The sequence below is a fragment of the Lygodium microphyllum genome, chromosome 8 (genome assembly GCF_053477565.2).
Source record: "Lygodium microphyllum isolate KBCC chromosome 8, Lygodium_microphyllum_v1.1.10, whole genome shotgun sequence".
Taxonomy (NCBI): Eukaryota; Viridiplantae; Streptophyta; class Polypodiopsida; order Schizaeales; family Lygodiaceae; genus Lygodium; species Lygodium microphyllum.
In genome coordinates, this window is record NC_141142.1 from 51224426 (window position 1) to 51247510 (window position 23085).

Below are 23085 nucleotides of genomic sequence, written 5' to 3' on the forward strand. Positions count from 1 at the left end.
GATAGAGAGTACACAACAGATAAGAGGAGAATCAGTAAATTCTTTAACTTCAAACAACTGATACAAAGATGGCTCTGTCCACCCGTGCGCTTCCACTGTGTGAAGCTTAGATGGCGATCTAGACAGAAGATAGGTGAAGAGCTTAAGGCTAGCGGGAACAACAAATCTGACTGGGTGAAAGATGAGTGAGAGATGGTTGCGAAGGGGTTTAGCTTTTATAGCCCGCGAAGGTCGTTAGGTCGGCTGACCGACCTACCATATGAGCCTCCACTAGTCGGCCAGGGAATATTCTAGGGAATATTCCCTTTACCATCGGGCCGGGGCCCCCTTTTAACTCCCTTGCACCGCAACTCGATAGGGGCCCTCGGACCCTACAATAGGGGCCCCTTTTAACTCCCTTGCACTGCAACTCGATGCAATGCGCCTCGAGTTGCTACCAGCTTAACCACTCCATCTAACCCAAATATTAGACCCACAACAGTCACCTTTTGCCATCCGATCACATAGACCTCATCTGATATACAAGTAAGGACTCAACCAATGTCCGGGCTCACATTTGGCCTCTCCTCATAATGGGTGCCTTACAACTTTGAGCACCATGGATCATTGGTAGCACCTAATGAGGGTGGGGCATTGATCATATCTAACACCACCAACCTGAATATCTAGTGGTGATTTGTCAATCCAAAAAGCCAATTGTTCACATCAACTACTTGGGAGCAACTGAAGATAAAGACCATGAACAAATGCTAGATTTCATGGAAGAGGATGACGATATCGATACAACTTCAGATACTTTATCAAGTATGCTAAATCCTCATTCATTATTAACGATGAAATGTCTTGTGCATGGTAAAGAAAAGATTGTTTTATATGATGATGGGAGCACACAGGATTTTATTTATGCAAAATTGATCAAAGAATTGAATTTACATACTGTTTCAACTCATTATTGCATGAAGGCTACATTCTTAGGTACTAGATACAATGGTACACAAGAAGTTCACGATCTAATGCCTTGGCGTCATAAATATAATCCCGATATAGATTATTCCACGCATTTAATGAAGATTCATTTTGGTGGGAAACAAATCACATTACATGGTACACACACTTTAGATAATTTTCCATTGCTTAGTCACACAGGCTAAGCATGCATTGAGAAAAGGTAGCAAATCATATTTAATATGAGTGAGTGAAATTGAAGCTAAGGAAAATCAGATGCATCCTAGGCATTCACAATTTCAAGATTGTTTTGTTGCTGACTTACCACCTACACGTCTTGAAGATCATAAAATAGACTTAATTCCTAGTTCACAACCACCATGTAAAGCACCTTATAAACACAATCAAATTGAACAGAAAGAAATTCAAACCCAAGTTGAAGAATTGTTAACTTGAGGACTCATTAGGCCTAGTAGTTCTCCTTTTGGTGCACCTGTCCTATTAGTTTTTTTAAAAAATACCTATAAGATGTGCATTGACTATCGTGCCCTAAATAAGATTACTATCAAGAATAGATATCCGATCCCTAGGGTAGATGACCTCATGGGTAAACTACAAGGGGCCACAATATTTAGTAAGATAGATCTTAAATCCGAATATCATCAAGTACGATTAGATATACCTTGATATTTTCAAAACTGGATTTAGAACTCAATTTGGTCATTATGAATTCCTTATTATGCCTTTTGGTTTAACTAATTCACCAGCCACATTCAGTGGTATGATGAATCGCATATTTTTGAAGCATCAACACTGTGTAATTGTTTTCTTTGATGACATATTAGTTTTTAGTAAGAATGAAAACGAACATTATGAACATTTATCATTGGTTTTCAAATTGTTGAAAGAGAATCAATTATATGCTAATCCTGAAAAGAGTGAATTTTTCCAAACCCACATTGAATACTTAGGACATATTGTTTCTTCTGATGGTATTAAAGTTGATCCTAAAAAGATAGAAGTAATTTTGAATTGTCGGATACCTAAAAATGTGCATGAATTACTCGCTTTCTTAGGTCTTGCAAGCTTTTACAGAAAATTTGTGAGAAATTTTTCATTGCTTGCATTGCCTTTGAAAAATTTATTAAAGAAAGGTATTGTGTATCATTGGTCTGATAATCAGCAAAAGTCTTTTGATTTAGTGAAACATGCCTTAACACATGCCCCTGTATTGCAATTACGGGACTTTAATAGACCATTTTTCCTAGTAGTCATTGATGCAAGTGGATTTGGAATAAGAGATGTCCTTATACAAGATTCACATCCCATAGCTTATTCTAGCTACAAACTTAAACCATCTGAACTAGAGTATTCTATCTATGATACGGAATCGCTAGCAGTAGTACCAGTCTTACGTCAATGGAAACACTATTTAATGGGATCTGAATTCATGATCAAAACTAACCAACAAAGTATCAAACATCTCCTTAGTCAGCCACAAATCTCTGATCGTCATATTAAATTGGTTGCTTTTATTCAAAGTTTTCATCCACTTAGCTAATATCAACCTGAAAAAGAGAATGTTGTTGCTGATGCCTTAAGTAGAAGACCAAGTATTCATAATATCTCTATTATATCTTTTGATTCCCTTATCCCTATGAAAAATACCTATGATCAAGACCCCAGTTTTCAAGCTGATTGGAATAAATTAGTTGCAAATAACTGGATTCCAATAGATTCATTATCTTATTCTAAGGGATTTATGTTTTATGAGAAAAGGTTGTGTGTAACTATTCCATTTCGATCATTTGTGTTGCACGAAATTCATTGTCCCCCATATCAAGGCCATAGAGGTATTATTTCTACTTTGCATACATTGGTTGAAGATTTTTACTGGCCACAGATGGAATCTGATGTTTCTAACTTTGTGTTTGAGTGTTTTTTTTGTCAAAGATAAGTGACATCATGGTAAGCAATATGGTTTATTAATGCCTTTACCAATTCCTTAACAACCATACCAACATATTTCAATGGATTTTATAACTAGTTTGCCTAACACCCAAGCTAATCATGATATGATTTGGACTATTGTAGATCGATTTAGCAAACAAGCATATTTCATTCCGTGCAAGAAAACACTAAATGCATCTCAAGCTGCATAATTTTTTTTGAAGACTATTTTCACTAACCATGGTTTGTCAAATGTTATTATTTCTGATCCTAATACTAGATTTTGCAATAATGGACTACTTTGTTTGCTAATTTAGGTACAAAGATTGATTTCTAATCTGTATTTCATCGTGAAACAAATGGGCAAATAGAAGCTACTAACAATACAATTTTAGAGACTTTTGCTTGCATACACAATTTCAAAATAACAAACATGGAATACACACTTGTATTTACTTCAGTTTGCATACAATAATACACCACATACAACTACATAGAAAGCACCTTTTAATAATCATTTATGGACATAGATTGCCTACACCTGTTACATGATTGTCAAACAAAATTAAAGATGCTGATGATATTGCCAATATGCATGCTACAATTTTTACTGAAGTCAAAGACATGATTACGAAAGCCCAGCAATCATACACAAAATAAGCTAACAAGAAAAGAAAAGCTATGAGTTTCAAAGTTAACGATTATGTTTGGTTACGCATTGAAAATAGAATATTACAAAGTGTTGAGCAACACCTTGTTGTTAAACTAGCCCCTAGATTTTATGGACCTTTCAAAATCATTCAAAAAATCAATGCGGCAATTACGTGTTCACCCTGTCTATGAAAAACCCCCTTTCTTAGAAGAAGAAACAGAAATCCTTGAACTTGAAACTATTCTAGACACTGATTTTCTGACCACTCGAACTGTCCGTAGATACTCTAGATATTTGCTTAAGTTTAAAAATCATCTTGTTGAAGAGGCCCAATAGATGCACGCCCGCGACCTAAGTGCTTACCCCTCACTGTCGCTCCACATTGAGCTAATAGCAATTGAGGACAATTGCTATCCCACCCCGAGGGTATGATACCAGGAGGCATATTTCACGGTGGATTTTGCGAGGTTTTGTAGTGGATTTCGTAAAAATATATTTATTTACCAGGGCTTGTCCACAAGGTGGATGCCTTGTGCGAGACATTGACGGGGATGCCTATCCTTTTTGGGCATCATGTTAATTTAATGTGCACGTGGGTGACTCCACAATGAGTGATTCCACAAACATATTTAAATTAATGGACGTTTATGAGTTTAGAGTGCACTCGTATTAAATTAAGGTTAGGACAAAGTTTCAACCTATTTATTTATTTTGTCATGTGAATTTAATGTGCACGTGGGTGACTCCACAACAGGTGATTCTGCAAAATATATATTTAAATTAATGGACGTTTATGAGTTTAGAGTGCACTCATATTAATTTAAGGTTAGGACAAAGTTCCAACCTATTTATTTATTTTGTAGCTAAAGACTGCTAGGTATTCACTTTTGTCGATTTAATTTTATGATTTTCTAACAATTGTGAATACTTCAGCTGATGTGTAGAGCAGGTGGTAGTGGCATTGGGAAGCACTGGGCGATAGCGTGTATTCAAATTATCTAGAAGAAAATATCATTTTCGATGGATGCGTATCTTATTATTAAAGGTATGGTGCTAATATTTATTTAAGCACGCTTATGTATTAAAGTGCTTGATAAATACTTATTATTTTGTATGTGCATGGGTGCACAGTTTAAATATTTCATTATGGAACATTGTACTTGGGTACAGCTCGACTTTTGGGCCGCCCAACCACTTTATTATTTATTTGGACAAAAGCAAACACAAAAGCTAAAGCATGCTTATTATAAAATTTGGGCTATTTTTTAGCTTTGAGATGAATAAATTTATAAATACATGTCTTGCGAAGCGCTCACACAAGGCATGGGGGAATATTGTACCCAATTGGTCTTTTTGCCTCATGTTGTGCAAGTCTATCTTCTTTCTTTTTAAGCTTAAGTAGAGTTCTTTTGTTCTTGGGGACCTTCCGACGCTCGCTACGTACGCATCCAACATCCAATTTGCGCACCAATATAAGATTACTATGCTTTCTACAAGAAAACAAATGTTATAAATGCTTGTAAAACTAGTAGCCATCCTTGAGTGTGGCCCCTTTAAAAGCTAGTTATAATGCTTTTGATATGTGACACCTTCTATTTTAAATAAGTTGTTTAATGTATATTGTGTGTGTGTGTGTGTGATAGGGAAGAGAGGTTGAGAGAGAGAGAGAGAGACAAAGGCTGATCGAGATAGGGAGGGACCTTGCCACCACAGAGAGAGAGAGAGAGAGAGAGAGAGAGATAGAGAGAGAGAGAGAGAGAGAGAGAGAGAGAGAGAGAGAGAGAGAGAGAGAGAGAGAGAGAGAGAGAGAGAGAGAGAGAGAGAGAGAGATGTATTGACATCTAAAATGGCCGAATTGGCCCATCTGACATCTAAAGTTTAAGGAATTGTCATTTTCCCCAACTAAAATAAAGGAAACATCCCCAAGTAAAATAAAGGAATTGTAATCCAAAAGGAAACATCTAGCTAGGAAATGAGAGATAAAGAGGGAGAGGAGAGAGAGAGATTAAGTAAGAATATACAGGGAGAGACAAGTTGAGAGAGAAAGAGGAGAGACAAAGTGATAGACACACACACACTTAGAGAATATATAGGGAGGGATAGTTTGAGAGCTTGGGTAATTCACTATATGTATTCCCACTGTATCATGCTCATTCAAGGCCTATTTATAAATATAGTTATCAGTGAATTTTTCCTTAATAAAATGTAACCCTTTTCTATTCAATCTGTAAGTAACCCCTTTATATGGGACCCTTCTATAAGTAAAAAATGTGTAAAATTGTATTTAAAAAGTCCATAATGTTGAACCCACTTCATATATACATATATTTATGATGACTGACCTCCCTAGGGTTGAAAAAGTGGAGAGAAAAAGGGATAGAAACACACACACTAGGAGGGGTGAAGATAGGGTTTAGGAGTCTCCCTATACTACAAAGGTCTTTAATCTAGCTATATGTAGTATCAATTGACCATTTGCAACATCTTATCTTCCACTTTCCTTCGTAGAATGATACCATGGTATCCTTTCTTACACCTAATCCATTGAGAGTAGTGAAGAAATTATCATGATCTTTGGGCCATATGAAGGAGGATATTGAGGAGAATATGTCTAGATATACTAATCTCAAAGTTGGTGAGTGTTGAGGCTCGAATCACACCTTAGGGCCTTAGTACTTATGCACGTATGCTTATATCTGAATAGCCATTTACTTTTTGTTGAAGGCTAGCTGTCTAAATGTAACCTTTATCATGTATATTTGGAGTATGTCTTTTTGTGTAATGAAAGCACACAGGATAGTGCCTATCGTGAGTTGTCATGTCATGACTTGAATCCTTGTCTATATTTCTTAAAAGTTAAGTGTTGTTTATTATTATTTATATGTGTAAGAAGATATAGTCTCTAATGTTCAGGATGAGGTGTTTTCTTTATTGTTCAATATGTAACTTGCAATATTGTATCACATTCTTGAGGATTATTTTGCCAATGTCTATCATTTCTTGATTCAAGAACCTTAGGAGTTACAATTATGGGTATTCAAGGTAGATCACTCATTTGAGTGTTGTTCCTATACAACCATTACACATTGGCAATCCTACAACACTCATGTGCATTATGTTCATGATTTAGGCATCAAACCTAAAAAATGTAACTTTCAAGAATTTGTTACTGAGGCACAAAACTATAATTGAATTTATCATGATTAAGCTGCTTCAAATGGGCAGCATTTATGTCATGGCGACACTATTAGCAAGGGAATCGGATTCTTACAAGATCATGAGCATGAGAATCAAGGGAGTATTTGATAAGAGAGGTTCATTGTATATTATTTAAGAGTGAATTTGAAGTACAACTTGATAAGTGTAGGCTCAAGCAAAAGTGCAAGTTGGTAAGGAAGTGTAGGAGGAGGAACCAATACCAAAGGAAATTGCACCTAAAGATATTCCATCCACAAGTGCATCAAGAGCAAATGGCAATGATGATTCAGATCTCTTTATACAAAACCCTTCCTAATGATTTTTTAGAGGAAGTATGCATGATGCTTTATTGGTAGGAATCGATCTTTTGACCCACTTTCTCAACAAAATATAATATTTGATCCATTAGGCCTTGGTATTAGGAGTAAGAAAATGTTGACTCAAAAAAGCATCACCACAAAAACCTATGGTAATGGCAGCAAAATTTTCACGTGGAAAGAAAGAAGATCATGATTTTCATGTTTCTCAACTTGAAATGATGTGGACAACTAGTGGATTTAATTGGTTGTATGGAGATCATGTTAAAAAGTAGCAATTTGTAGCCACTCTTCAAGGAAAGGCTATGGATTAGTTCAATGATTATGGTATGGGTGCTTTTAATACATATGAAATATTAAAATTTGAATTTTTATAGTGATTTAGGAAAGACAAAACCCCTAGAAATTTTCTTAAGAATATCAAGATGATACATTGGTTGACGATTATGCTGTGAAGTTCAGGAACTTACTAAATCGATTGACTGTGCTGCTAGGAGACCATCTGAAGAGATATAGATTTCTTATTTTATTAAGGGCTTGAAGAGAAAGATTTGAGACCCTATACAAAATTGGAATGGGCAAGCACTAATGATATATTGGATACCTTATTGAGAATGGTTATGAGAGTGGAAAGAGAACTTAGTATGAGTAGGTCAAAGAATTGTAGAGATAAGGATTCTTTAGATTCTAAGGGGAAGAGTCAGATTTAGATGGTGGTACTAATGAAGATAAGAGGGATTTTGGATTAGATTCAAAAGATGAGTTAAGTGACTCACATCGGAAGGACATTAGTAAGAAAAGGCATAAGAAGAAGAGGAAAACAAAGTCAAGTAAAAGAAAAAATAAGAAAGTGAAGGATAAGGGTAAGAAGATGTTAGAGCATAGCAAGCTTGCAAATAAAATTAAGCAAATTTTAGAATTATGTCTACATGAAACATAAAGAAAGGAAAAATATTGTGAAATATGTCAAATAAATGGGTATGGAACAAAAGATTACTGGTATAACCCTTATTTTTGAATGGGACAAGAACTACCACAATGATGCAATCTAAAGTAAGGATAGCACAACCAATTGTAGTAAATGATGTGACCCGAAACATAGTATCTCAAAGACCCTTCAACTCACCCTTCAGAGGACGAAGGAGGATTTTGGCAAGATAGCCATAGAAAAATTTTCAAGGATGGTAAGAAACTACACAAAGAGGGGCATGCCATTATTGTGGAGGTCAAGGACACTTTGTAGGACCTAACTATGAACTATGGACAAGACACACAAGTTAGAGAGGGATGCAAACAGCAAGGAACTGCAACAATGAAAGAGCTAAAGTAGCATGCCTTCAACAATATCCACATGTCCCAATAGTAGGAGTCCTATTACAGGAGAGCACCCTAGTCCCAACCTGAGGCCAAGTCAATTATTTTGTATATATACTAGGACCCTCAAGTCGAAATCAGAGGGCATACCGATGACATTACTCCTTGACATGTGTAGGAGAACCTCCACCTCCTTGTGGATGGTGCATCAAATATCCCACATAAGATGTACTCAAATTTCTTTTAAACGTTTTGTATTTGCAAGCCAAGGTTGTTACCATCTTCATAAGGTGGCCTCTGCGTTCTTCTTACTAGATGCTATATTCATTCCTTAGCATGGATTTTTATTAATTACCTTCACATGGAGTGCAAGCACGTGGTGACTTGCTCCTTAGATGTGAAGTCATTAAAGGTCATGTGAAGCCAACACCACATTCATCTTTTCTCCTGTATGCCCAAACATCCACTACTCAAGGCCCCATGTAGAAGAAGTATACCTTGCAAAATAAGTACATGGAGAAGGCTAAAGAATAGTAGCACCTGAAGGCAAACCCATCTAAATTTGACATCAAGTTACACACAGAGCTGAAGCAACTCAAAGGGAGGCTAGTGTAGGTGGAGACCATCTCTATAAAGCACATGATGTGCATCTACTTCTTAGAGGATGCAACTATCCACTAAGAAGAATGAGTCAAACATTTGTAATAGGGCCTTGCAATAGCAAGAGTGGAGAGATATCATCTTTTTCATGTTGTATGGATGGATGCTTACTACTTGGAGATCCTGGTTGTGAAAGTGTTTGCTCAAAGCATTCCCCAACCACCGCACTGGAATTGCATGGACCTTTGTCTCCAACAGCACAACCCACTTATGCTCTTAACACTAGCATCACTCAAACAATGCAAATATCAAAGGTTATAAAAGGAGAAGAGAGGAAGTGATGGGGGCTTCACATCTTGAAATTGTGACTATGGTTATTTTACACAATTGGCTAGTGTTGGTTCGAATAGAGTGATAACCCAAAATTTATGCAAGAAAAAGGCACAAAATGTGGTCTACATCGGCAAAAAGAAAATTCAAGCAGCTATCATTGATAATATTCTTTGTAATTTTCCATGGTATTTTAGTGGGTCCTCATTGTAAAGCCATGAGCATGAGAAGTAGTGTGTGTGTTTGCAAAAGTTGAAAGGTTTTAATGTTCATAGACCTCCTTTCTAAGGTCTAAGAATGCTCATGTAAAACAAACCCTTAAAGGAATATGAAAAGGTGGAAATGAAGAGCCATGCAATTTGTGGAAAAAGGTGGTTTGGGGAGTTACAACTTCTCTTCCTCACCTTTATCTAGCTACTTGCACGTATCTTCTTTTCTCTCTTGCATTGGCACAACTCTTGCTCTATTTCCTTTCTTGTGCTCTCTTGCTTTATCTCTTCCATGGAAGAAGGAGAGAGTGAGGATGAAGATTATGGTTATATTTCTTCTGTGCTGGATTCTTGTGTGTGAGCATGGTTTCTTGTTGAGAGGAAGGGTGTTTCTTGCAGATTTTTGAGGGCACGGGCATTGTAGATGCCACCATGAGGCCTGCTCTCTTGGTAGATTAGGTGCAATTAACCCCATATACTCTACTCCATATCTTCCCATTTATCCTCATTGTGTCACTATGATGGTAGCTATAGTTGTCTAGTCTTTGTCTTGTGAAATTTCTCCTGGAGAGTACCACTTGAGAATGTATCTCATCACATGATTCTATCTTTGCTTAGAAACATCTCATTGTGAAACCATTATGCTTTGTATACATCACAATATTTGGACTATTTGAATATATGACAATTCCTTCTTTTGCCAAGTATTGTCTATGATAGTTCATTTTGGTAGTGTTTCTTTTTATATATGTACTATTAAACTTGCGATATGGGCATATTCCTATTCCAGGTCCGAGTACGTTAAGAGTCTATTATCCCACAAAGTTGGCCCAATCTACTTGCACCTAGTGACCACAATCAAAACTTGAATCCAATCACATACCTTTTGTCAAAGAGAGGAATTGGGAGAGAGAAAGAGGAGAGAGAAGACTGTAGAGAAGAAGAAAAAGAAGAGTAGAAGAGAGAGAAAGTCAGTTACAAGGAGAGAGAAAGACTAGAAATAGAGGGAAGGAAGACATGGAAGCTTGGATAGCAAGGTGAAGGAGAAAGAAGACTTGTATATTTATCAGATAATGAAAAATTAAGTCTCTTTCTCACCTTATATACCAGCTAGTGTAGCTAGTATTTCCCTGTTATTAAATCCCCCTCTCTTACATTCCATTCCCACCCAAAGGTTTTTGCCCTCAAAAACAATTTGGGAACGCGTGGTAACTGGGAGGGGCCGATCAGAGTACTACTCTGTGGAATTATTACAAGGGTATATTGATGAATGACGAGGTATTATTGTGAATGATGGGCCGTGGGGTATCTATGATGCATGGGCCTTATTGAGGAGTTATAAACATGAGTTTTTGACCCAAATATCTAGAGTAAATGCAGGCTGCAGATAGTGGACAGCATGTTGTTTACTACAGGACCCTGTTGTAGTAAATCTGTCATAACTTTCTGTGGGAGACTCCAAACGGGGTGTCCTATACATCAAAATGGAGCTCTCAAGAATACTTTCAGCCCATGTATGGTGTGCATTGCTGCCCATAGTGCAGAAAAAAAAACTGCTTTAAAACAGAGTGTTGTCTGGGGAAAATAGGGCCATAGTTAGCTAGATTTCAGCCAAATCTGCTTCTAAAAGGTATGGGAACTCTTCCAAAACTGAAGCTGGCCTCCAAGAAGCTTCCTCAAGTGGTAAACCTTGCCACTTAATCAAGTATTCCATGATCGAGTGAGAGGAAAGCCTCTTTTCCCTTTGTCCTATGACTTTTTTGGGTATGTATTGAATGATACCTTCTTCATCTATTGGTGGGAGTTCCTGATCATAGTCCAAGACTAAGCCAATGAAGGGCTTCAACTGACTCACATGGAAGAAATTATGGATCTTTGTAGATGGAGGTAATGCCAATCGATATGCCAAGTCTCCCACTCTCTTGATAATCCGGTATGGTCCATAGAACCTGTGTGCCAACTTATTGCTAGACCCATCTTTAAGGGAGGCATATCGTGACTTAGGCACTTTCAAGAGCACTAAATTCCCATCTTGGAACTCCACATCCCGTCTTTTGTTGTCAGCATAAAGCTTCATTTGATCTTGGGTTCTCTTCAAGTTAGCTTTACACTACTGAAGTAAGGCCTGCATTCACTCCAATTCTTCCTTGCTTTGTGGATTTATTTTATCATTGAAGATCACCACAGGAAGGGGCACCTGGTAGCCATAAAAGGCCTCGAAAGGTGAAACTCCAATGCTAGCATGTGTGGAGTTATTATAGGCAAACTCAGCCAAGTGCAACCATGAGTCCCAAGCATGCTGCACATCATGGCAAAAATTCCTCAAGTAAGTTTCCAACCATTTGTTGATCCTTTCTGTCTCACCATCTGTCTGTGGATGGTAAGCACTGGAAGGTGCTAACTAAGTGCCCATAGAGCTAAAAACTGCCCGCCAAAATTTACTCATAAACTTAGCATCTCGCTCATGCACAATGACCTGTGGTAAGCTATGCAATTTGAAAACATATTCCATGGATTGGCTGGCTACTTGAGAAGCATTATACTGAGTCTTCGTGGGAATGAAATGGGCTGCCTTTGTGAGTCTTTCCACAACTACATAGATGTTGTTCTAACCTTTCTTGGTCACCGATAGGCCGGTGATGAAGTCCATAGTAATGTGTGTCACTTGCCTTCAGGCATAGGCAATGGCTGAAGTAAACCAATTGGTTTTAAGGTGCTGTCCTTGTTTTGCTGACAAGGCACGCAACCCAAGACAAAGTCTTTCACATCTTTCCAAAGGCCCTTCCAGTAAAAGCTTTTAGCAATTTTGTCATTTTTCTTAAAGACTCCCAAATGACCAGCTATGGGGGCTTAATGCATCTCCTGCATGATTTTCTGCTTGAATGGGGAGGTATGAGGGATGGCAATTCGGCCATTATACCATAAAAGCCCATTTTTCAGTTGATATGAAGAGTTTTCCACACATTGTCCTTGTTGTAATTTCTGAAATGCATTGTTGAAATCAAAGGGTGATTTTGGTGCACAAATCGGATGCTAGATGCTTGCATAGTGAGCACCGAAAGGTCCCCAAGAACAAAGAACCCTCTCCCCTCTCTCTCATGCGTAGGGCCTAGATTCTCTCTCTCTCTCTCTCTGTAATCTACGGTAAAATGAGGAGACACCCTAGAATCCTCTCAAGGAGGTAGTATTTGCAGGTGTGGGCCAATCTCTGACACACTGCACTTTCTTTGGGTCAGCTCTAATGCGTGCTTCACTGACAATGTGTCCCAAGTACTCAACCTCATTCTACATGAACGAACACTTTGTCTCCTTAGCAAAGAGTCTATGTTGTCTAAGTATATCAAATATCTGCCTCATGTGCATAAGGTGAGCTTCCTTTGAGAGGCTATAAATGAGGATGTCATCGAAAAATACCAATACAAATTTGAATAAGTAAGACTGAAGTATTTTGTTCATGAGGCTCTAAAATGTGGCTGGTGCATTAGTCAAGCCAAAGGGCATGACTAAAAAGTGGTAGAGCCCACGATCGGTCCTGAATGCAGTCTTTATCTCATCCCCTTCATGCATGCATTTTTTATGGTAGCCGGATCTCAAATCAATCTTTGTGAAATACTTAGCTCCCTTCAACTCATCTAAGAGGTCATCCACCCTAGGAGTAGGGTATCTATTCTTGATAGTGATCTTATTCAGATCCCTGTAATCAATGCACATCCTGAAAGTGCCATCTTTCTTTTTGACCAGCAGCAAGATAGGTGATGCAAAAGGGGATAAGCTAGGCTCAATGAGTCCCATATCTACTAAATCTTTGACTTTCTTGGCCACTTCTTCTCTTTCACATTTGGATAGCCTATATAAGGGGGTTTATTGATCGGCTTGGAATGGGGCTCCAAATCAATGGGATGATCAACCGCTCTCTTGGGAGGTAATGCTGTAGGTAGCTGAAACAAGTCACCATACTACGTTTTCCTTGTTTAATTGCAGCACAAAAATCTAGGAGCATTTCTTGAACTCTTTCTTGAGATGCTTGGCTGTAATACGCTGAAATTCACTGCTGTTTTTAATTCCCTACAGGTGAACAAGCTCTCCAGCCCTGAAAAACTGCATGTACAGCAATGAAAAATCCATGGAAATTGTACCCAAAGTTTTCAGCCAATGGCAGCCCAATACAATGTCTATCGGCCCCATATTGAGTGCAATCAAATCCACTTTCTGCTCATAATTTTCAGCAAGCTTAATAGGTACAGCTGGGCATACATGAGTACTTATTTCCTCACTCCCAGTGGCCACTTGCACCCTCATTAGTTGCTGTAAATCAGAGACCAAACATTTCAGCCTGTCCATGACTGCTCTATTTATGAAACTGTGTGTGCTACCACTATCTACCAAGACAAATACATATTTCCTGTGAATTGTGCCTGTTCAAAATTCATAGAGGCAGATAGATGTCAGACAGAGTGAAGCAGCATGCTTCCTCTCACACACTTCATTATTCATTCAACACTGTATAGTGAAAGTACAACCTAAGGTCATAAGACCATTCACACCAGTAGTGGCACCGACTTATTTAATGTACCTAACTACTATGGCTAGACTAGCTGTGTCCAGCTCATGTCGGTCAACACACATAAATGAGCTTGATATTCTAACACTCCCCCTCAAGCTCAAGACAACATCTAAACTCCAAGCAGATGTCTAGAACCACATAACTTATCTTTACCCAAGGACTTGGTAAAGATATCCACCACCTGTTCATCTGTCTTTACATGCATAAGATCAACGCGTCCTGCGAGAACCATCTCTCTGATGAAATGGTAGTGTACCTCTATGTGTTTCGTCCTGGCATGATAAACTGGATTCATATCCAGGTGTACACTACTCAGATTATCACATAGTAGCTTCAGTGAAGCATCTACCTGTATGTCCAAATCAGCCATAAGCTTGAGCAGCCATGAAATCTCCCATGCTGCCAATGCAGCACCCCTGTACTCTGCCTCAATACTCGATAAAGCAAATGTAGGTTGCTTCTTACTGCTCCAACTAATCATGCCGCTACCAAATCCAAATGCATATCCACTTGTAGATCTGCGGTCATATGAGCAACCTGCCCAATCTGCATCTGTGTATCCAATCAATGTCAAGGGCTTATATCTGACATAGAACAGCCCATAGTCTACAGTGGACTTAACATACCTCATGATGTGTCTAACTACATCCAAGTGCAGCTTCCCTGGCTTCTGCATAAACTGGCTTATCAGCCCTACAGCATAGCTCAAGTCAGGCCTAGTGATGGTCAAGTAAATCAAGTTGCCAATCAACTGCTTGTACATAGTCACATCCTCTACTTCAGCCCCAGTGTTCATGTCCAGCTTGACATTCTGATCAAGAGGTGTATCCAACGGTTTGCATTCAGCCATGCCATACTTCTTAAGCATTTCCATGGCATAGTGCTTCTACATCAGCCATAAACCATTTTCAGCTGGTGCAACCTCAATACCCAAGAAATACCTCAGATCTCCTAGATCTTTCATGTCAAATTCAGATTTCAGCATCTTCATTGCATGCTGAATTCCCATGTCATCATCTCCAGTAATTATCAAGTCATCAACATATATGATCAGCACTACCAAGCCACTGTCAGTCTTCTTTGTAAAGAGGCTGTGATCAGCCCTGCCAACATCAAAACCAAGACTCTGCAACAGTAGCTATTGATCCTAGCATGCCAGGCTCTCGGAGCCTACTTCAGCCCATATAGTGCCTTTTTCAGCCTGCACACATAATGCTGAAAATCAAGGTGAACATACCCTTCCGGCTGATCCATGTAAACATCCTCTGCTAAGTCACCATTGAGGAAGGCATTTTTCACATCCATCTGCTGCAATTTCCAGCCTTTAGCAGTAGCCAAAGCAATCACAGTACGGATAGTTGCCATCTTGGCAACAGGGCTGAATGTTTCATCATAGTCAAGCCCACACTATTGGGCATATCCCTTTGCGACCAGCCTTGCCTTATACCTTTCCACACTACCGTCAGATTTGCATTTGATCTTATAGATCCATTTATAGCCAATGGTCTTTTTCCCTTCAGGCAAAGGTACCAAATCCCATGTCTTATTTTCAGCCAAAGCATGCATTTCTGTATCCATGGCTGTGCACCAGTTCTCATCTTTCACAGCTTCAGCATATGTACCTGGTTCTTTAATCTTCATTACTTTTGTCATATAAGCATAATGCTTTGCAGAGTAGCCACTGTATGTCAACATGTCAACAAGGTATCTGACCCTCTGTGATCGTCTAAGTTGTGGTGCACTACTCGATTCCCCTCTTTCATGAGGCGAAATATACCTGCTCTGCCTTGTGCCAAGCGTATAGACAGTCAGAATACCAAGTTCGCTGTCCAGAGTATCAGCAGACTCATAGCCAGAAGTCATTCTGCCAGGTGTCATCATACGAGATGCATCCTCAGTAGCTTTTTCTTTTCCTTTGCTGTCCAAGATATCATGTCTCCCCCTCACTGACATACTGGTGTCAGTGGATGATGAGCTCCTCAATCTCCTTGTCCATGGGGATACTATCTGACTGTTAGGTCCTGTCATAGGAGTGCTCTGCTACAAATCAACTGTAGAGACATGAGTGGAAGGCATATCGGATGGCACTGCAACTGGTGAGACATACCAAGAGCCCATCTCATCAAAGATGACATCCCTGCTCACCAAAGTCTCCCTGGTAGAGGGGTCATAGCATTTATATACCTTCTTCTCTTGCGAATACCCAATGAAAACACACTTATGCGCTTTTGAATCCAGCTTTTTCCTTTTCTCATCTAGAATATGCACATAAGCAAGACAACCAAAGACTTTCATATGACCTATATCAGGCTTGTAGCCATACAACCTCTCAAACGGCATCATATCATGAATACTTGCAGTGGGAGTCCTGTTCAGAATGTATACAGCTGTCGTAACAGCCTCTGCCCGATAATAAAGTGGCATATGTTTTTCATTCATCATGGCCCTAGCAGCCTCCATCAAAACCCTGTTCTTTTTTTCAACTACTCCGTTCTGCTGCGGAGTGTAGCTGCAGGTTAGCTACCTACGAATGCCATTTTCAGCCAAGAAATCAGCAAATTCATTTGATACATACTCCCCACCAATGTCGGATCTCAAGCAAGAGATGTAGCATTCAAATTCCTTCTCAACCTGTGCTTTGAACTGCTGAAAAATAGCAAAGACCTCATCTTTTATTTTCAATATGGAAAGCCAGGTATAGCGACTGTAGTCATCAATGAAAGATACATAATATCCAGAACCTCCCATAGAGGCATTATGAGCTGGCCCCCAAACATCAAAGTGCACTAACTGCAAAGGACGTGTACTCTGCTTTACATGCTTGACAAACGGCAATCGAGAATGCTTACCAAACTGGCAAGCCTCGCATACATGACCAATATCTGAATATCCGAATTTGGGTAAACCTGTAACCAGCTGTTTCTTCTGCATAGTTTGCAGCCTTTGCAAATTGACATGCCCCACTCTCTTGTGCCAGATTTCCAAATCCCTAACAGTGCCAGAACCATGAGCAAACATAGCTGAATTCAGCTCTAGCAAAGAAGCATCAAGAGTAAACATTCTGTCGTTCGTGTGACCACAAGCTATCAACTTGCAGCCATTGCCAAACTCTTCAATAAAGCATCCATGCTTATTGAATCTAACCTGCAAGTTCTGCTCCGTCATCTAACCAACAGACAATAAGTTCTTCGTAATTGAAGGGACATACAAGATATCATGCAGATTTTTCTTCCTGCCATCATGAACCACCAGAGGCACTTTGCCTTTATGCTCAATGCTATGTTGCGTGTCATCACCTGTGCATACATAGCCATGCTTTTTAGTCACCATATCAGTGAACCAATCACCGTGAGAGGTCATGTGATTCGATGCCCCTGAGTCAATGTACCACATTGTATCATTAGATGATTTTTCAGCAGCCTTGTCTTTGACATATTGCATGGCAAATAGTCTATCACCAGAGTCATCTGCCTGACTAGACGTAGCATAGTGTCCATGCTGTTTACCCTTCTGATTCCCCTGCTTCTTCCAGCACTCCTTTGCAATATTCCCATACTTGCCATAGTAATGACAATCCTTGTCTTTGTTTGGATTGTTTGACTGACGCTGCTGTTGCCATGAGCCTCTACCACGGGAGTTAGATCTCCCCCTGCCTCGAAAATTTCCACGACCTCTTGCATTTGATGACTGCTGATTTTGAGTGCCATAGGATGCATTCTGCTGGTCTCCTCTGCCAGATCCATAACCCCTGCCACGGCCGCGCTGATTCGAGTAAAAAACTGCATCCTTATTCTTTGAACCGCTTAACCCTGTAGCTAAGCCAAGCTTCACTTCTTCATGAATCAATAATGCAACCAGCTCATTAAAAGTCAGGCATTTCAGCCTGCACAGACATTGAAGTGTCAAAAGACTTGTATTCAGGACCGAATCCATTTAAGGTCACTGCAACCATATCTTCATCTTCAACCTGTGAACCAACAGATGCCAACTGATCTACTATGGTCTTAACCTCCGTGACATAATCCTGTATGGATCTGCTCTTCCGGTCCATGTTGTTGAATTTCTACTTCAATTGTATCTTCCTGGAACTTGTGGTTGTGCCATAGTATTTGACCAATATGTTCCATGCATCAGCTGGGCTCTTATAGTTCATGATCTGCATCACCATAGCATCCGAGATACATAATGACAGCTAATGTAAAACTCTGCGAGCTCTTTCCTTCCAATCTCGATGCGCTCGTCTTTGATCAGCTGTAGGATTCATTTCTAGAAGTTCAGGTTCAGCCTCAACACCTGTCACTAAGTCCCAGTATCCTTTCCCAATTAGGAAATTCTCCATTCGAAACTTCCAGATGGCATAATTATTACTATCAAGCTTCTCCCCCACAATCTGGGTTATGTTGTCCGTTCTATCAGCATTTGCCATTTTATAGACACTGCCTGACTACCTGCAAGCCAATAAGACAACTTGTCCCGACTTCAATCCGGAACTATTTATGATAGTTTTCTGCACTAAATTGCAGAAAAAAACCAGGGTATTTCATCCTACTGGCACCCCAAAACAACCCACAAACAAGTGGTCTCAACTGTAGATATCACTGTCAATACATAAGCTATGTGTTTGCTTCAGCTTGAGCTTTGGTAAACTCACTGCCAGGGTAAATACATGTAGTCTGAAAACTGCAAACTGTAAATAATCAGCAGCACTTTCAAGTCCAAAACTGAGTGGTAATCATGTCACACATGTCCCAAAACCTCCCAGATAGCTGCTAGTACACTTGGCAGTCATGACATGAGCATAGAGTCACAGAACAGTGCATAACCAGCACATACAAGTGTCAACAAATTCAGTTGCAGGTTGCAGTCAACCAAAGTTCAGCATATCAAGTTCCAATCAGCCCCAAACTGTCTTCCAATCATGTCATACATTTACTTTGTAATGACAAGGTCAATACATGAGCATCTAGGTATACATAGGCAACCTGTTTTCACTAACCAAAGCATAAAACTTCATGAACCATTTGTACTTGACCAAGACAATATGTATGCATTTACTTCAGCTCCAGACTTCAGTTTTCAATGATGCTCATTGCATGTTTCAAGCCTCCATACATCCAGCATGTATATGACAGCTCTAATAGGTGATAGAGCTCTAAAAATGACATGTATTGCATCAGTAGTATCCAATGCTTGTCACTGACAGTATATGAGAGTTTTCAGCAGTGAAACAGTTCTCAGATCTGAATATTTTAATGAGAAAATTCAGCTCAAGTACTTCACATCAAGTACATATGACTTCTTGACTTGTGTTGTCTGCAGTGCAATCTTCCCAGCATATTAGGGAGCTTCAAATGCTCTTCAGGATCAAAATAGTGATGTAAATCACTGTATTCAGCAATGTACATTCAGTTTCAGACTTGTATACTTGCATAACAATCCATGCCTTATCACCCAAGCTTCCATTGACATGTCAGACCTTCAAGGTCACACCCCAGAGTCAGCATACACTTCATAGAGCATGTATAAGATGCTTAATGCCTCGTTTTGAAGCTGGAGGACCTGAATTTGGACCTAGCGCAACAGCGCAGACTAGCAGGGGGGCAGCACAACTCACGAACTTGTTAATCATGACAATGAAGCACTCCAAGGTGCTCAACACATCCCTCTCAAGGCTACAAACAAGCCCTTGATAATGCCTTTGATCATTGAGCATACAACCATACACTGCATCCCTTCCATTGTTCAATGGCTTCAGCCTGTTTGAAGAAGAATGACATTTTCTCTGACTTCAGCTCTCCTCCAAGTCCAATGCCACACTCCTAGGCACCCAGTCTTTGCCTTCATGGCTCTGATACCATGTTCAAAATTCATAGAGGCAGATAGATGTCAGACAGAGTGAAGGAGCATGCTTCCTCTCACACACTTCATTATTCATTCAACACTGTATAGTGAAAGTACAACCTAAGGTCATAAGACCATTCACACCAGTAGTGGCACCGACTTATTTAATGTACCTAACTACAATGGCTAGACTAGCTGTGTCCCGGTCAGCACAGATAAATGAGCTTGATATTCTAACAGTGCCTTGAAGACGAAGAGTGTTGGGGCTCTTAGATCCTGTCCAAGCATCTAGGGAGATAGTAGAAACAATGGCAGCAGCATGTGAATCATTCTTATCACCCATATTCACATCCACATGGCCACCGGGGTCAAATGGAAAGGTGTCAGCTAGCTGGGTCAAAGAATTCTTCTTGCCCACATTCCTCTTCAACCTCATCACTTTCAGTTGTGATTGCAAAAGCACTAGCATCCTCATGATCCTCATCCGATTCATCAAAGACTAACATGCTATTAACCCTTGCTTTTGCATTCATGTAAGCACATTTAGATGCGGCTGTATACTTTTTCCCACATTTAAAGTAAAGTCTTTTCTTTCCTCTCTTTGTAGAGGTTCATCGGGATAGAGCGTTGACCACCAAAAGCTAAGACATTTTTCCCCTTGTTGTCCCCTTGTTTATTTTCAGCTCTCCCTTGGTTTGCAGTCCTAAAATTATTGTTTTGCCTAGAGGCATTAAAGGTGGGGTATGTGGAGATTTTTGGGGTGTTGAATGGCATATTTCCACCACCATAACCTGCTCCAAATTGCCTGAGTCTTACAGCACTTCTTTGTTGCCCAAATTGTGACTGCATAGGTCCTCTTTGCTGCCCAAACAGTGGCTGAGATGCCCCTCTTTACTACCCATGCTGAAATAAAGCATCTTGGCGGTACTTACGAGAGTACCTCTCAGCCAACTCAATAGGTTTGAACAAATCTGATGGGCTTTAGGCTGAAACATCAGCCGAGAGTTGGGGATCCAAACCATAAATGTATTTGTGAAGCTTTGCATCATCACTAATGGACTCAACATACATTGTGAGATTGAGGAATTGGTTTGTGTAGTCACGCACCGTCATCGCACATTGCTCTAAACCATACCATTGCATTGCAAGCTTCTCCTTCTCCACCGGAGATACAAAGACTTGAATCATAAGGGCTTTGAATGCATCCCAATTGTCAACAAGCTCTGCTGATTTTCCCTCTTTATGTACCACTGTCAAGATTGTGGGAGAGAAGGAAGGAGTCTCACTTGTAGCTTTCTTGCTTGCACAATGGGGGAATACACACAAAGGTAGAGGCTAAAAACTGTTTTTCTCTTCTTAGTTGTGTAAGCCAAAAAGAAGTCTAGTACAAAGAAATAGAAGAACCCTATAGATGGGTCTCAAACCAAACTCAACTAACTAAGGTGGCATACTAACTGAGCCACGAACTAGAGTAGATAAGGATAGTTATCATCTAGCTATTATTCATGGGCAGTGTACCAATCGCATCTGCAAAACTGACAAGTCGGTGACATAAATGCACAACGGTCACCCTCGCATATCACGAGTGGAGCTCGATATCTCAACACTCCCCCTCGAGCTCAATCCCAATTCTTGCACACCAAGCAGGTCTCTGAACTTGCGCAGCTTCTCTGTGCCCAATGCCTTCATGAATATGTCAGCTACCTGATCCTCTGTGCTAACATAAACTAGATCAATAAGACCTAGTAAAACCCTCTCCCCCACATAGTGATAATGCACCTCAATGTGCTTTGTTCTAGCATGATAGATTGGGTTATTTGCCAAGTGTATACTGCTCATGTTGTCACAATAAATGACAACTGGCCCATCTGTAGGCCGATGCATATCATAAAGTAGCTTATGCAACCAAGCTACCTCACATGCAGCCATTGATGCACCCCTGTACTCATCCTCTGTGCTCGACAAGGCAACTGTAGATTGTTTCTTACTGCTCCAAGTGACTGCAGCACTCCCAAAAGAGAACACATATCCACTGGTAGATCGTCTATGAGAAATACTACCAGCCCAATCAGCATCAGTGTATCCATGCAACTGTATCTGAATCCCAGTCTCATAAAATAGTCCATACTGCAATGTGGACTTCACATACCTGAGTATGCGTCTAGCCACATCTAAATGCAGTTTCCTTGGAGCCTGCATAAACTGACTGACCAGTCCAACATCATAGCTCAAATCTGGCCTGGTAATAGTCATATAAATCAAACTTCCTACTATGCATATGTACATAGTAGGGTCTTCGAGAAGCTCACCTGCATCTGCGCTCAACTTCACATTCTTCTCCAAAGGAACTGAAATATTCTTACAGCCTATCATCCCATATTTGGACAGCATGTCCAATCCATACTGCCTCTACAAGAGCTGTATCCCACTTGGTGATCTAATCACCTCAATGCCCAAGAAATAACGCAGCTCTCCCAAATCCTTCATCTCAAACTTCTCCTTCAAAAGCATTTTTACATGAAGGATATCTTCATCACTATCACCTGTGATAATCAAATCATCAATATAAATGACAAGCAACATAATACCTTTCTCTGTTTTTCTCACATAAAGTGAGAAATCTGCCTTGGAAATCTGAAAGCCAATAGTGACAAGATATTGTCCTATCTTGTCAGACCATGCTCTAGGTGCTTGCTTCAAGCCATACAATGCTTTCTTCAACCTGCAAACAAACTCAGGATGAACAACATGCACATAACCTGGTGGCTGCTCCATATATACCTCTTCTTGCAAATCGCCATGCAAGAAGGCATTCTTTACATCCATCTGATGTAAAGACCATTCCTTTGATGCAGCCATAGCAATGACTGCTCTTATGGTTGCCATCCTTGCAACTGGACTGAATGTTTCTTCATAGTCAATGCCATATGTTTGTGCATACCCCTTGACTACTAATCTTGCCTTGTATCTGTTCACAAAACCATCTGCGTTGTGCTTCACCTTATAAACCCACTTACAGCCAATTGCATTTTTATCTTTAGGCAAAGGTACCAACTCCCATGTAGCATTTGCTTCCAAGGCATCCATTTCTTCATCCATGGCTTTCTCCCATTTTTCTTTTCCCATGGCTTGCTCAAAAGAAGTGGGTTCTGGTTCCTGTATCAC